Source organism: Glycine max, chromosome 14 (genome assembly GCF_000004515.6).
Source record: "Glycine max cultivar Williams 82 chromosome 14, Glycine_max_v4.0, whole genome shotgun sequence".
NCBI lineage: Eukaryota > Viridiplantae > Streptophyta > Magnoliopsida > Fabales > Fabaceae > Glycine > Glycine max.
This window is the reverse complement of record NC_038250.2, coordinates 29,321,059-29,334,421: the sequence shown is the minus strand read 5'-3', so window position 1 is coordinate 29,334,421 and position 13,363 is coordinate 29,321,059.

Here is a 13,363-nt window from a genome sequence, read left to right as displayed (position 1 = left end):
TGGGAAGTTAGTTCGTCTTTAGGTGTCTATTCTTTATTTGTTATTCTTTGATTGTTTTTGTGAATATTTGTTCTTAATTCCTATTTGTCTTTTCTTGTTAAACTGGATAACCGCTATTCTGTTAGTATTGTATATGCATAGATCTCCCACATGCAATTTAGTTCCTCTGGGCTTAGAAATTGAGGCTACATTGCAAAGAAACAGAGCCGAGAGGATAAGGAAACTTCTGCAAGACAGAATAGTTGCATCCATTCTTTAGGAGGAGACTCATTTCTCTGACTTATTATCACCTGATTCACCATCATCAAGGGAATCCGCCACTCAATTACCTGAAGTCATTACCATGGCAGAAGAGCATGACTAGAGGATTACCCTTGAGGATTACTCAAGTAGTTAAGTACTGTGAATGTATGTATACATGATTTTGATGATGTCAAAGAAGAATCTAACAAGGCTGCTTCAAATGATAAGCATTTGCTTCAAGAATAATTCAAGATTGCTTCAACAAACAAAGCCTTGTTTCAAGATTCACTAATGACCAAGCCTTGCCTTAAAACAAAGTGCTTTGAAGACATGCAAGGCTCTGGTAATCGATTACCAAGAAGTGTAATCGATTACCAGAAGATAGGGTTGAGAAATAGCTGTTGAAAAAGGTTTTGAATTTGAATTTTCAACATGTAATCGATTACCATATGTCTGTAATCGATTACCAGCAACGAAACTTTGGAAATTCAAATTCAAAAGTCATAACCCTTCAAATTATAACTGTGTAATCGATTACACAAACATTGTAATCGATTACCAGTGGAAAGTTTTCAGAAAATATGCCAACAGTCACATCTTTTCATTAGATTTGTGAATGGTCATCAAAGGCCTATAAATAGGTGACTTGGGCACGAATTTTAGACAGAGATTATTTTTGGTCCAAAATGTCTTATCCTCTCAAAAGACAATGAGAGAGATTCCAAAAGAACTTCATTGTCAAATGCTCTCTCAAAAGAAATCCTTGACCAAACACTTGCAAAATCTATTAGGATTCTTACATGATCTTCATTGTAATATTCTTCTCTTGAAGAGAGAATTCTTCTTCCATTCTTCTTATTCAATGAGATTGGTTAAGAGACTGTGAGTCTCTTGTTGTAAAGCATCTGAACACAAGGGATGGGTTGTCCCTGTGTGGTTCAAACTTTGTAAAGGATTTTACAAAGATAGTGGAAATCTCAAGTGAGTTGCTTGAGTACTGGACATAGGCACGGGTTGTGGCCGAACCAGTATAAAACTGTGTTTGCATTCTCTCTTCCCTTATCTCATTTATGTTATTGCAATCAATTTTGCCTTGCATGTTTGAAGAACACTATTAAATTGATTGTTGTTGCTTCTTCTGCATTCTAAGTCTATCCCTCTTAAGATTATTGAGGCCACAAGGTCCAACAAGTACCACAATTTTTCACCAACATTGCACGTCCTGAAGTGCAAGCTAACAACATCAACTACCCACATTCCTTAATTCATTTAATATAAGGGAACTTATTTCAAGGATTACCTAATGAAGAGCCCTATGCACAGTTGGCAACGTTCATTGAAATATGCAACACTGTTAAGATTACCAATGTACCAGACGAAGCCATTAGGCTCAACCTTTTCTCATTCTCATTGGCATGAGAAGCTAAGAGGTGGCTTTACTCATTCAAAGGTAACAGTCTAAAAACCTGGGAAGAAGTTGTTGAAAAGTTCCTAAAGAAATACTTCCCAGAGTCCAAGACCGCGGAAGGGAAAACTACAATCTCTTCATTTCATCAGTTTCCTGATGAATCTCTGAGTGAAGCATTGGAGAGGTTCAGAGGATTGTTGAGAAGAACTCCCACTCATGGGTTTTCCGAGCCAATCCTATTGAATATGTTTATAGATGGGTTGAGACCACAAACCAAGCAACTATTAGATGCTTCTACAGGGGGAAAGATAAAACTGAAGACCCCGAAAGAAACAACTGAGCTAATTGAGAACATGTCAGCCAGTGATAATGCCATTCTACGAGACAGAACCCCTAAACTCACGAAGAAAAGCTTGATAGAGCTATCATCACATGACGCTTTATTGGCACAGAAAAAGTTGCTTTCTAAGCAACTTGAGATTTTAACAGAAACACTCGGTAAGCTGCCAACTAAGTTGTCTATGGGTCAACCTACGTATTCTTCTGTTTTGCAGGTTACAGGTTGTACCATCTGTGGTGAGGCTCATGAAACAGGCCAATGTATTCCCACTGAAGAAAACACTTAAGAAATTCATTATATGGGAAATCAACAGCGACAAGGGTATACTCAAGGAGGATTTTCAGGCTTCCAGCAGGGTCCCTATAATCAACAAGGATAGTGGAGGACACACCCTAGTAACTAGTTCAACAAAGACCAGAGTGGGCCTTCAAACAGGCCGATCCAACAATGACCTAACATATTCCAGAGGACTACTAAGCTGGAGGAGACTTTGACTCAGTTTATGCAGGTAACAATGTCAAATCATAAAAGCACTGAGTCAACACTGAAGAACCTTGAGGTCCAGGTGGGACAACTGGCCAATCAGATAGCTGACAAGTCATCCAACAGTTTTGTGGCAAATACAGAGCAGAATCCCAAGGAGGAATGCAAAGTTGTGATGACTAGGAGTAAAAGGTTTATGGAGGCTGAGGATGAGGATAGTGTTGTGCAAAAGAAGAAAACTATTGACAAGAAAGGTACTGATTGCAAGAAAAATGAAGTGAGAGGTGAAAGTAATCAAGAGAAAGAGGAACAAATAATGGTCAAGAATAAAGAATTGAAGAACCAAGAAAAAGAAAAAGAAGTAGAAAATGAAAAAAATGAAAAAGAAAAAAAAAAGAATGCAAAGAAGAGTAGAAGTGAAAAAGTTGTGGATGAAGGTGTGGAAGTACCATATCCTGTGGTACCTTCCAAGAAGGAAAAAGATCGTCATCTGGTGAGATTTTTAGACATTTTCAGGAAACTGGAAATAACCATGCCCTTCGGAGAAGCTTTGCAGCAGATGCCACTCTACTCTAAATTCTTGAAAGATATGTTAACAAGGAAGCATAAATGTATTCATCAGGATAACATCATAGTGGAAGGAAATTGCAGTGTTGTGATCCAAAAGATCCTTCCACCCAAGCATAAAGATCCTGGGAGTGTAACTATTCCTTGTTCAATTGGAGAAGTCAATGTGGGAAAAGCTCTTATTGACCTGGGAGCCAGTATCAATTTGATGCCACTCTCTATGTGCAGAAGATTGGGAGAGTTGAAAATAATGCCCACTCGAATGACTTTACAATTAGCTGACCGCTCCATTACCAGGCCATATGGAGTAATTGAAGATGTGTTGGTTAGAGTAAAACATTTTATCTTCCCAGCAGACTTTGTGGTAATGGATATCTCTGAAGATACTGACATCCCTGTAATATTGGGAAGGCCATTCATGTTGACCGCAAGCTGCATAGTTGATATAGGGAAGAGGAAGCTGGAGCTAGGTTTTGAAGATCAGAAAATAGATTTTGATTTGTTTGTTGAAGACAAGCCTACTCCAGAACACAATGTCTGCTTACAGGTAATGGAAGGAGGTCAAAAGGTTCTGAAAGTAAGAACCAAAACATAAGATCACCCAGTGAGGTAAAAGCGTCAAGCTAATGACGTTAAAGAAGCGCTTCCTGGGAGGCAACCTAGTTTTAGTTTCTGATTATCTTTGTTTTTCATGCATTTAATCATTTGGAACTTGTTGTATAATCTGTACATAGGAGTATATCAACCTATCTTTGAATGTTTAACATAAGGGTTTCAATTTCTTGGAAAAAGGACTGAAATATAACTTAGAAAACTTTTTTTTTCTTTCTGAAAAACAGTCCTTTCGCTAAGCACGAGCCTTGCGCTAAACTCATCTTTGGTCATGCGCTAAGTCGCGAGTCTCAAGCGCTTAGCGCCCAACCCTTGCATCTGAGGCTGATTCATTCAGCTAAGCTAGCCAAGGCCAAGCTGAGCCTAATCGAATTCGATCTGAATTTGGCTAAGCAATAGCTAAACCGCTAAGCGCCACCTTATCCTTCGCTAAGTGCGACTCAGTGTCGCCAAGCGCAATTCCTTACGACCATAATTAGGGTTCATAAAGCTAAGTGCCAATCATGGCAGCTAAGTTGAATTCCTTGCGGCAATGTGAGCGCTAAGCAAGGCCTTATCAGCTAAGCGCATGCTCCTTTGTACTTAAGATGCATCATTTTAGCTAAGCCAGCCAGAGCCTAGCTTAGCGAGAGTTGCAGCTTTTCGGATCTGCAAACCTCGCTAAGTGGTCTTATCCTCGCGCTAAGCCAAGCCTATGTTCTAAAAAAAAACTGAATTTGAATTTGAACTGTCGGCTAAGCGCACGAGTCCGCTAAGCGAGCCTTGTTAAGAAACCAAGCGTCTCTCTAGCTCGCTTAGCCCAGTGTTCCGCTAAGCGGAAGTGTCGAAAACTGCTTAAGTGAGTGTAACAGCAGTTACACTCACACTTGCCAGATTTCGGAAACTCCTTCTCTGCACTCTCTCTCTCCAAAAATTTGTGCATTTTGCATCTCTGCTTTCTCTTTGAGTTGTCTACTTCCAATCCCAAAGCATTAACAATCCAAGTAAGTTCCTTGATTCTTTTTCTCTTTTTCTTGTCTAAACTTTAGGGTAGAAAACTTCAACTGTAGTTTTAGATTTTTAGGGTTTTTATGTTTTGTCAAAATTAATTTAAGATTATGACTATATACGCTTGTATTCTATATTGAGTATGATGCACACATTGCATGTCTGATATGCCTTTTAGAGGCTTGAAAAGTGCAAGAAAATGAGCTGCATTTTCTGGAAAACGCGATGAACTCACTAAGAGAGCATGCTGCGCTAAGCGAGTTCATCAGTACTCATTATGTATATAGGCGTTCTCTGAAGAACTAGCTAAGCGCGCTTACCGCGCTAAGCGAGTTCATCCTTTGAGGATGAACACTCATCCTCTTGCTGAACTACCTGTTGCTAAGCGAGGCTAAATCGCTAAGCCCAGGTAACTTAGACAATTTTTTTTATAGCCGCATGCTAAGTCGAGCTTTCCTGGGCCAAGTGCGATTTGTTGCGGCATCCGCTAAGCTAAGCGAGCTTCGCTCGCCAAGCTCCCAATACTTAGTAGAATTTTTGAAGAGTTGGTGCCGCTAAGCGCAACCTTTAAGGAGCTTAGCGCATATCCTTGCAGTAGATGCTCAGCTTAGCGAGCGCTGTCCAGCTAAGCCAATTATGCAAAAACTGAATTTCTGCAACTTCCACTAAGCGGCTCCTCATGTCGCTAAGTGGTAGTGTTTTTTTTGCAAAGGTCAGCTAAGCGGACCATGTCTCGCTAAGCGGCCAATGTCTTTTTCAGTTTTATTTCTCAGTTTTTGATTTTTAATAAATTGAGTCTTGATCAACTGTTTGGTTTCTTTATTTGCAGATGGCTTCTAGGAAACATAAAAGTATTGGTTCAAGACCCACAACACAGTATGACACAAGGAGATTTTCTTCCTTAGATGCTTGGACCAGATACACAGATAATTTTCTGGGGAGAAACATTTTACTAGAGAGGGAAGTAGAGATATATCATTCTGAGCTAGATGAATTTAAGGCTAAATTGGAGAGGCGCAATTTCCACAAATGCCTCACCAATTTAGTCGATGGGAGCATAGACTTAGCTTTGGTGAAAGAATTCTATACAAATTTATACAGTTCTGAGGATCATCCACCAAAGTAGTCTAGAGTTAGAGGTCATTTGGTGAAGATTGATACTGACAGTCTCAACACATTCCTGGAGACACCTATGGTATTAGCTGAAGGGGAGACCTTACTCGCTTACTCCAGATACTGCAGGTTGCCTACAGACTATAGAGAGATAGAGACTTCCTTATGCATACCTGGCCGAGGGTTTATCTTGAACTCAGAAGGCCATCCTGGGAAGATTCTTAGGAAGGATCTGACTACACTAGCTCAGGTGTGGAGTATCCTCTCATACTCCAACTTGGCCCCCACATCACACACTTCTGACTTGACAGTGGATAGAGCTAGGCTGATCTTTGGCTTAGTCTCTCGCTTGGATATGAACATAGGGGCGCTGATCTCTAGCCAAATGACCTCTATAGCCCAGTCTAACACTTCTAGACTTGGGTTCCCTGCTCTAATCACCGCATTATGTAGAGCCAAAGGGGTTGTCTCTGATAGCCTCACTTTTGAGCGCTAGAGCCCGATCATTAACTTGGCATACATTAGGAAGAACTATTGGAACCCTGAGGATCTAACAGTTTCTATCCGAGGGGCTAGGAGGGTGAGGGCAAGGCCAGCTGAGCTTCCTTCTACTTTTGCAGCTCCTACTCCAGCATCTACTTCAACAGCCCCTTCTATCCCAATTCAGATAGATTCTCAGCGCTTTGAAGCCATGCTTCAGAGCATTCATCAGGGACAGATCATTTTACTACAAAGTTTACAGATGATGGCACCTCTAGACTCTATTCCTTCAGTAGAGCAGTTTAATGAGATAGTAGCCTGGCCTGGGACCCAACCTTCTCTTCACAAGGAAGATGAAGGTCCCACGGCCTAGGTACCTCAGCATGTGGAGGATGAGTCATCTGAGGCCACCATCCCAGAGCCATTTGTTATAAGAGAAGAGGCAGAGGAGACACAGGGGAGACAAGTAACTGCTGCCACACCTGAGCGATCCCTTGAGGCTACTTTAGAGCCTTCTGCACAAGGGGAGGATATACCTTCACCTCAGCATGCAGCAGACCCCTCCACTCCTCTTCTAGAGATGCCAGAGGACCCGACTACATCAGTCCTGGCTATGGACACTTCTCCTCTAGCTACTCCAGTATTGCATCTAATAGATGAAGAGGATGTTCAGACTTTGGACACCCATGACTAGTCACAGGAATTTTGATTCCTGATGACACTTTTTGTTTTTTGGTTTATTATTATGTTAATTATGGTTTTAGTACAATATTCTTTTATGATTACATACATTGCTAGTTTTATTTATAGGTAGCTGGTTTGCTTATTCTGAAGCATTTTGAACAGTTTGACTTGATTTTGATGACATGGTAGTGAAACACTTTTATCTTTTTGTGAAAAATGGGTGTATGTCTTTATTTTGAATTGAGTGCATGATTTTGATGGAATTTGTGTTTCTTTTCATGAGTTTGAGCAAGTGTGTATGTTAGACAAAGAAAGAACAAGAATGTGAACTTGTCATTAGAATTGTTAGTCAGTAGACGGATTGATTGTGAAAGAAAAGCTTAAACCAAAATCGGTGAGAGTGTGACCTTACTCTGTGAGTGAATGACTAGTTGTGAGTAATAATCTTTGCATCAATCTCTGAATTTTAGAATGAAATGTATAAATGAGAACATGATGAAGGCCATGATTTGTGTATACAATGGCCTTTTGACCAAACAGCTTACCTTGCAAAATAACTATATCCTTTGCTCCTTTTATAAGCTGAATGATTTTGTCATAAATTGAACCCTGAACTTAAATAATTATCTCTTGATACCTTGCTTAGATTCTATGAGAGCATATGGTTCAAGGCAAACTTTACCCCAAATTTGGGGGAGTAAAGTCAATTAGAATGCAAAGAAAAAGGTAAAGCATCAACACACACAACAAATAAGTTGTATAAAAAAAATTGTGTTGTTACAATAAGGTCAAAAGCAAATTAAGAGGAAAAGATAGTGAGAAAACTACTTGTATGACACAAGAACATTGGGATAAGTCTAGGATTTGTGCTCTCTTAGAATCTAAACCTTTGAATCCTAGAAAAACCAATGAATTTTTGTAGCCAAGCCTCACTACAAGCCTGAGAAAGTCCTTCTGATTCTGTTTATACATTTCTGACTTTATGGCATGAGATGAAATTCAAAGATTGGACCTCTTGCTAGTTGTTATTAATGAATAGCTTAAACACTTGTGCTTGAGTGAAACAGTAGCCATGAGACTTTGGTTTAAGCTACTTTCCTTGATATCTATCTTATGCCTAACTCCATCTAATTGTTCAGGTTAAATTTTATTCTTCTCTTTGGATAACTGCATACCTTGTGAAAAACAAGTGATGAGGGAATTTTACTTTATTCTCTTATCATGCAATCAGTAACTTTTGTTGCATACACCTTTGTACATAGTCACTGTATGTCATTGTCACTTGAGGACAAGTGAGTTGTTCTCTTTTTGCTTGAGGACAAGCAAAACTGTAAATTTAGGGGAGTTGTTAGTCAGTGAATACGACTAACTTTTGTGTATAAAACTTGTGTAAATTGTATCAAACTCTTCCAATTTATGGTTATTTTGTAGTGTTATATGTATTTTATGTTAAGTATAGGTAATAAATACTTATTACTTCCATTTTGTGTGTTTAATAATCATTTTCTCTCAATTTCAGGTTAATTAGGCAAGCTTTGAAAAGTGTTGTTTTTCACCTTCTCGCTAAGCCAATCTGCTAGCTTAGCGAGTGTCCGCTAAGCGCAACACTCATGGGCTAAGCGTGAGGAAGACTCTACAAGAAGATGAGTTGTACAAGTTCGATAAGCGCACCGCTTCATCTCACTAAGTGCACCGCTTCAGTTCATCCTCTAAGCAAGAAAGGCACGCGCTAAGCCAAAATTCACTAATGTGCGCTAAGCGGTCCATAATTGCGGTAAGCGCACGAGCATGAACAAGGCCACCTATTCAAGCCTGAAATCAGATTTTAGAAGGGGAGTTTGGACTGGGATTCAGAGCTTTGCATGTCTAGAATTTCTAGAGAGAGAAAGGTCCAAGTTCCAGAGATTTTTTGAGAGATTTTGCTGTGTGAAGATCTACAGAGACCAGAGCTTGAAGCAGGAGCCGGTTTGAGAGCTTGAGATGAGTTTGTGAGTGATTGTGAGATCCTAGAGGTGAAGGAGACATCCTCACCACTTGTATTTTTGAAATCTTTCATCTTGTTCTTCTCTTTGTTGTAATGAAGGCTTCTTGGTATGGGAAGCTAAATCCTCTGTTGGATCTTCCTTGTAGGTACCTGATGTAAATATATTTCTATCTATTTAATGATGTTTTGTGTGTTCTCTGTGCTATCTGCTTTTCACTCTAGTATGCCTTTACCTTGATCACATAGATGCATGCTTTGTTAGGGTTATTCAACAGTGGAAACTGGTATGACTCTAAAGTCCTTGATAGTGCAGGGCTAAGTTGCCATACTTTCACGAGGAATCGGGGTGCGATAAGTTAGTTATGTATGTGTGTCTTAATGCGGTCCTGGTTGAGTTTAGTCCTACAAGAGGAATTTGCAGATGATGCTTGATCAGGATTAGGCTAAACTATCATGAGGAATCAGGGTTTAGTATCTCAGGAGACACCATAAGTACACATGAACATTGTTAGATAGAAAATATCTTTTCAGCATTAGGCACCTATTAGGAAGACCAACGTGTTTCTACTTGTTTTTACACATCATTTCTCTCGCGTGATTTTCTTTCTTTTTTGCACAGATAGCTTACCAAATAACACAAGTTCCTTGAGAGTTTGATACTCAGTTCTTACCGTTTTATACTACTTGTGCGATCCGGTGCACTTGCCGAAAGTCGAACACAGTGCTTTATACTTAAAACTAGATAGTTACCTGTGTCTTTGCACAAGCTAATAAAAATATTTGAGATTTGATACATGTCAAATATTACTTATATGTATACATTTCTATAATTCTATTAATTGGAATGATAATAAAAATTTGATAAATGTCAAATATTACGCAAAGCTGTGATATTTTCTGTTGTGTCATCAACAAACTTTAAAGCATCCATTGGCAGTACCTACATTAGAACTTGGAAGTCAATAAAGATTTTAAGGTCAACAATAAAGACAACAATGCCTAATTTTATGAATACAGTCTTACCAATGGATAAGCAGCTGAGATCATAGGTTGGGTAAGTTTTATAGTCCACACATGTGTTCTTGTGGTTGTCGGTAGTCTTCCACATGTTTGTTTATCTAGTGGTGGCATGAAGTGAATATTGAATATCCAATCTTTCTCAGGAGTAGTGATCGTGACACCTTCATGAATGTTCAGAGCTTTTCTGAACTGCTTCAATCCATCAGCAAAGTAGTATTTGTTGTCAGATTTTCTAACCTTTATGTTGTGTCTGCATCCATTGTATGAGAATAGCACATTTGGTGGATAGTGCGGTGCCTATTGCCTATGGTAGATTGATGGTATCTCAATCAGGTTCTGCAAGTACAACATTTAATCATATGAAAGATATATGTTGAATCATTTGATAAGTACAATAAACATCACTAGTTTGGGATGAACAAAAATCGATTTCATTGTAAAGGTAGGGAAATACTTACTCTATCAGTATGCAATGCAACTACAAATTGGTATGTCAGTGTACATCCCATTAAGTTAGGTGGGTCACGTATGACAATAATTTATGTAATTAGTTACTTTTAATTTGTACTTATCATGGCAGAGGTTATTGTCGTCGCAGTTAAAACCATACCTTACATATGCAAAAAAATTTAAAATTGCACCATTTTACATTTTAGTAAATATCAGTGGAAGGTTGATCTGAAGAAGCTATAAAGGTTCATAAAAAAATATGTACACGCAACATGGGGTAGTGGTGGGGAAGTGAGAAACACATTATGTGGAACGAGCAGTAATGATATGTTACGGGGCCCAAAAAAATTATTTGAATGTGTTTTACAATCTACATTGTATGCAAAAAAGAAGCAACAAAATAACCAACAAAAATAGTTGAGTGTATTGCAATGAAAAATCATAATCAACAATTTTTTTTATTATTAACATAAAAATTACGATTTTTTGTTTATTTACATGCAAAGGTCTACACGGACGTGAAGTATGTAGATGTTATTATGCTAGTCAAATGCATAGTAGTATTTCAGGGGGAATGAGTTGGAAAATTATCATCATCAATATTAGACTATTTATTGACGAAAATCCAGTAAGTGAAGTAAATCATTATCGTATATTTCTACTATCACGTAACACATTACTATTGTCAAACAACAAAGCAATTAGATGCATAATACGGTCCTAGATAGAACACTATTAGAAAATATGCTTTTTACATTGGTTATTTACGACTTTCTATATCGTTTTTAACCAATGTTGAAAGTATTATGGTTAACATCGGTTTTTGAAAACCGATGTTAACGTAAAATTTACAACATCGGTTATCTAAATAACTGAAGTTATATAATAAGAATTACACCAAAATAAATGTATGAATGTTGACAGTTGACATCGGTTTTTATACAAAACTGATGTTAACTTATAGATTAACATTGGTTTTCTAGAAAAACCGATGTTAAGTTCAAAATGTTAACATCGGTTTTAGCAAAAACCAATATTAATCTATAGGTTAACATCGGTTTTGTACAAAACCGATTTAAACAAAAATTGATGTTAATGTATAAGTTAACATCGGCTTTTAACATGAAATTGATCTTAACGTTTCGAACTTAACATTGGTTTTTTATGAAAACCGATGTTAATATACACAACAACATCAGTTTTTTGAAGAACCGATGTTAAGTTGTATGTTAACGTCGATTTTTTTTCAAAAACCGATGTTGTTTGTGTATATTAAGACCGGTTTTTGTAAAAAAACCGATGTTGTTTTTAGGTTTATTTTTAAAATACACTTTCTGTTTTTACAAAAAACCCAAAATTTAACCTGTAAAATTTAAATCAGACCACACATCACAACATATATCATTTGCATTCTGCTTTCAAACAGTTTTTAGCAGAAAGCTATAGTAAACTATCAATTGATAACTATAAATAAATGATTTATTAATAAGTATCAATAAAGAATATTCAATGTTCAAATCACATAGCAATTGGCAAAAATGTAAAGCAAGGTAGTAAACTAATTAAGTAACCAAAATGAAATAGTTCCCTAACATCCTAAGTTCCCTAACATCCTAACTTTGATTTCTAACTTTGAGATAATACCTGCTTCCAATGGTCTAACATCGTTAAAATATTGCATGATCAAATAAAAGATAAATTAATAATGTAATACCAATTATAAGAAAATCAACTTTGTTTGAAATAAACAATTACCGTTTCCCAATTATTCCTAAAAGTTCCTAAGATTATCGTGGACATCTAATGCATGACGTAATAGCCGCACTCAGTGCTTCCTTTTTGTCTATTACACTAAATACATAATGAAATTTGGATATTAATTAAAAGTTAACTACAATTAGTGTACACACACATAAGTAGTATATATAAGTAGAAGTTTTATTTAAATCACGTACCTTAACAACAATTCACCTAGCAGCAGCCTTGGATTTAGGTTGTGGAGTATCATCAAGTCCTTTCAAAGCACTATTGAATATGAGGAACATTAAAATATTGATATTGTTGAGTTATGCTAATGCAAATGTATTGAAAACAACACTGACCTATTAATTATTCCCTTAAGGTAGTTGTCTGGCCTGTTATGCAAGGAACAAAACCAAACAACAAGGTTTTTCTTAGGCAAAATGACGACCATTTGCCAGTGTCCACTGTAGTGGAGATGAATATGGGTTATTGTAGTAGTATACATTATTTAAATTCAGTTGTTGTGTTTGACTTACCCATTTAGGTAGGCTCCAAGGTAGACATCGCGTTTTGAACTCTACATCCAACTCTTGATGTAACTTTCCGATTCAAATTACGATTGCCCAGATCTCTGAATGGACTGTGGCTCGAGGAATCCATACACATCGGAATTCCCCACTCACATACTTGTCTCAGTCAGATGCCTGTTATTGTTAAGACAAAGTTAATTATGTATGAATTTAAAACAATAACTTAGGTAATTAACAGTATCTAAATTGACTTACAGAATCCACAAATGTATAATAAATATGCTGAGACATTGACCACCGTGTGCAATTTCAGAGAGATGTTCATGCTTTATGTACAATGGGAAGTTTTGATTAAACATCCCGAACATGGTATCATCCCACATAACCTAGAGAGGCTTCAAAAAAATCCGTGGGATGGTCAATGTCATCAGATACAGGGGATCATCGACCTCAGGATCCACCCTTTTTGGAGGTTTTGCTGGAGACACAGCTACCTGTTGATCTGACATAGTTAATTAACAAGTTTTGATTACAGTGAACAAATCAATTGAAAAAAGAAGCATATAATCAGAGTAAAATACCTGTTCTGATAAACGCTTCACGAGATGTGTCAGCCAAGTAAGGAAGGTGTTAATTGCCTGCCCCACTAAGGTAACCTCGTCAGTGGGTATAGGAACGGGAGCCTCTGCATCTTTAACCTCCTCAACACCAACCTTCAC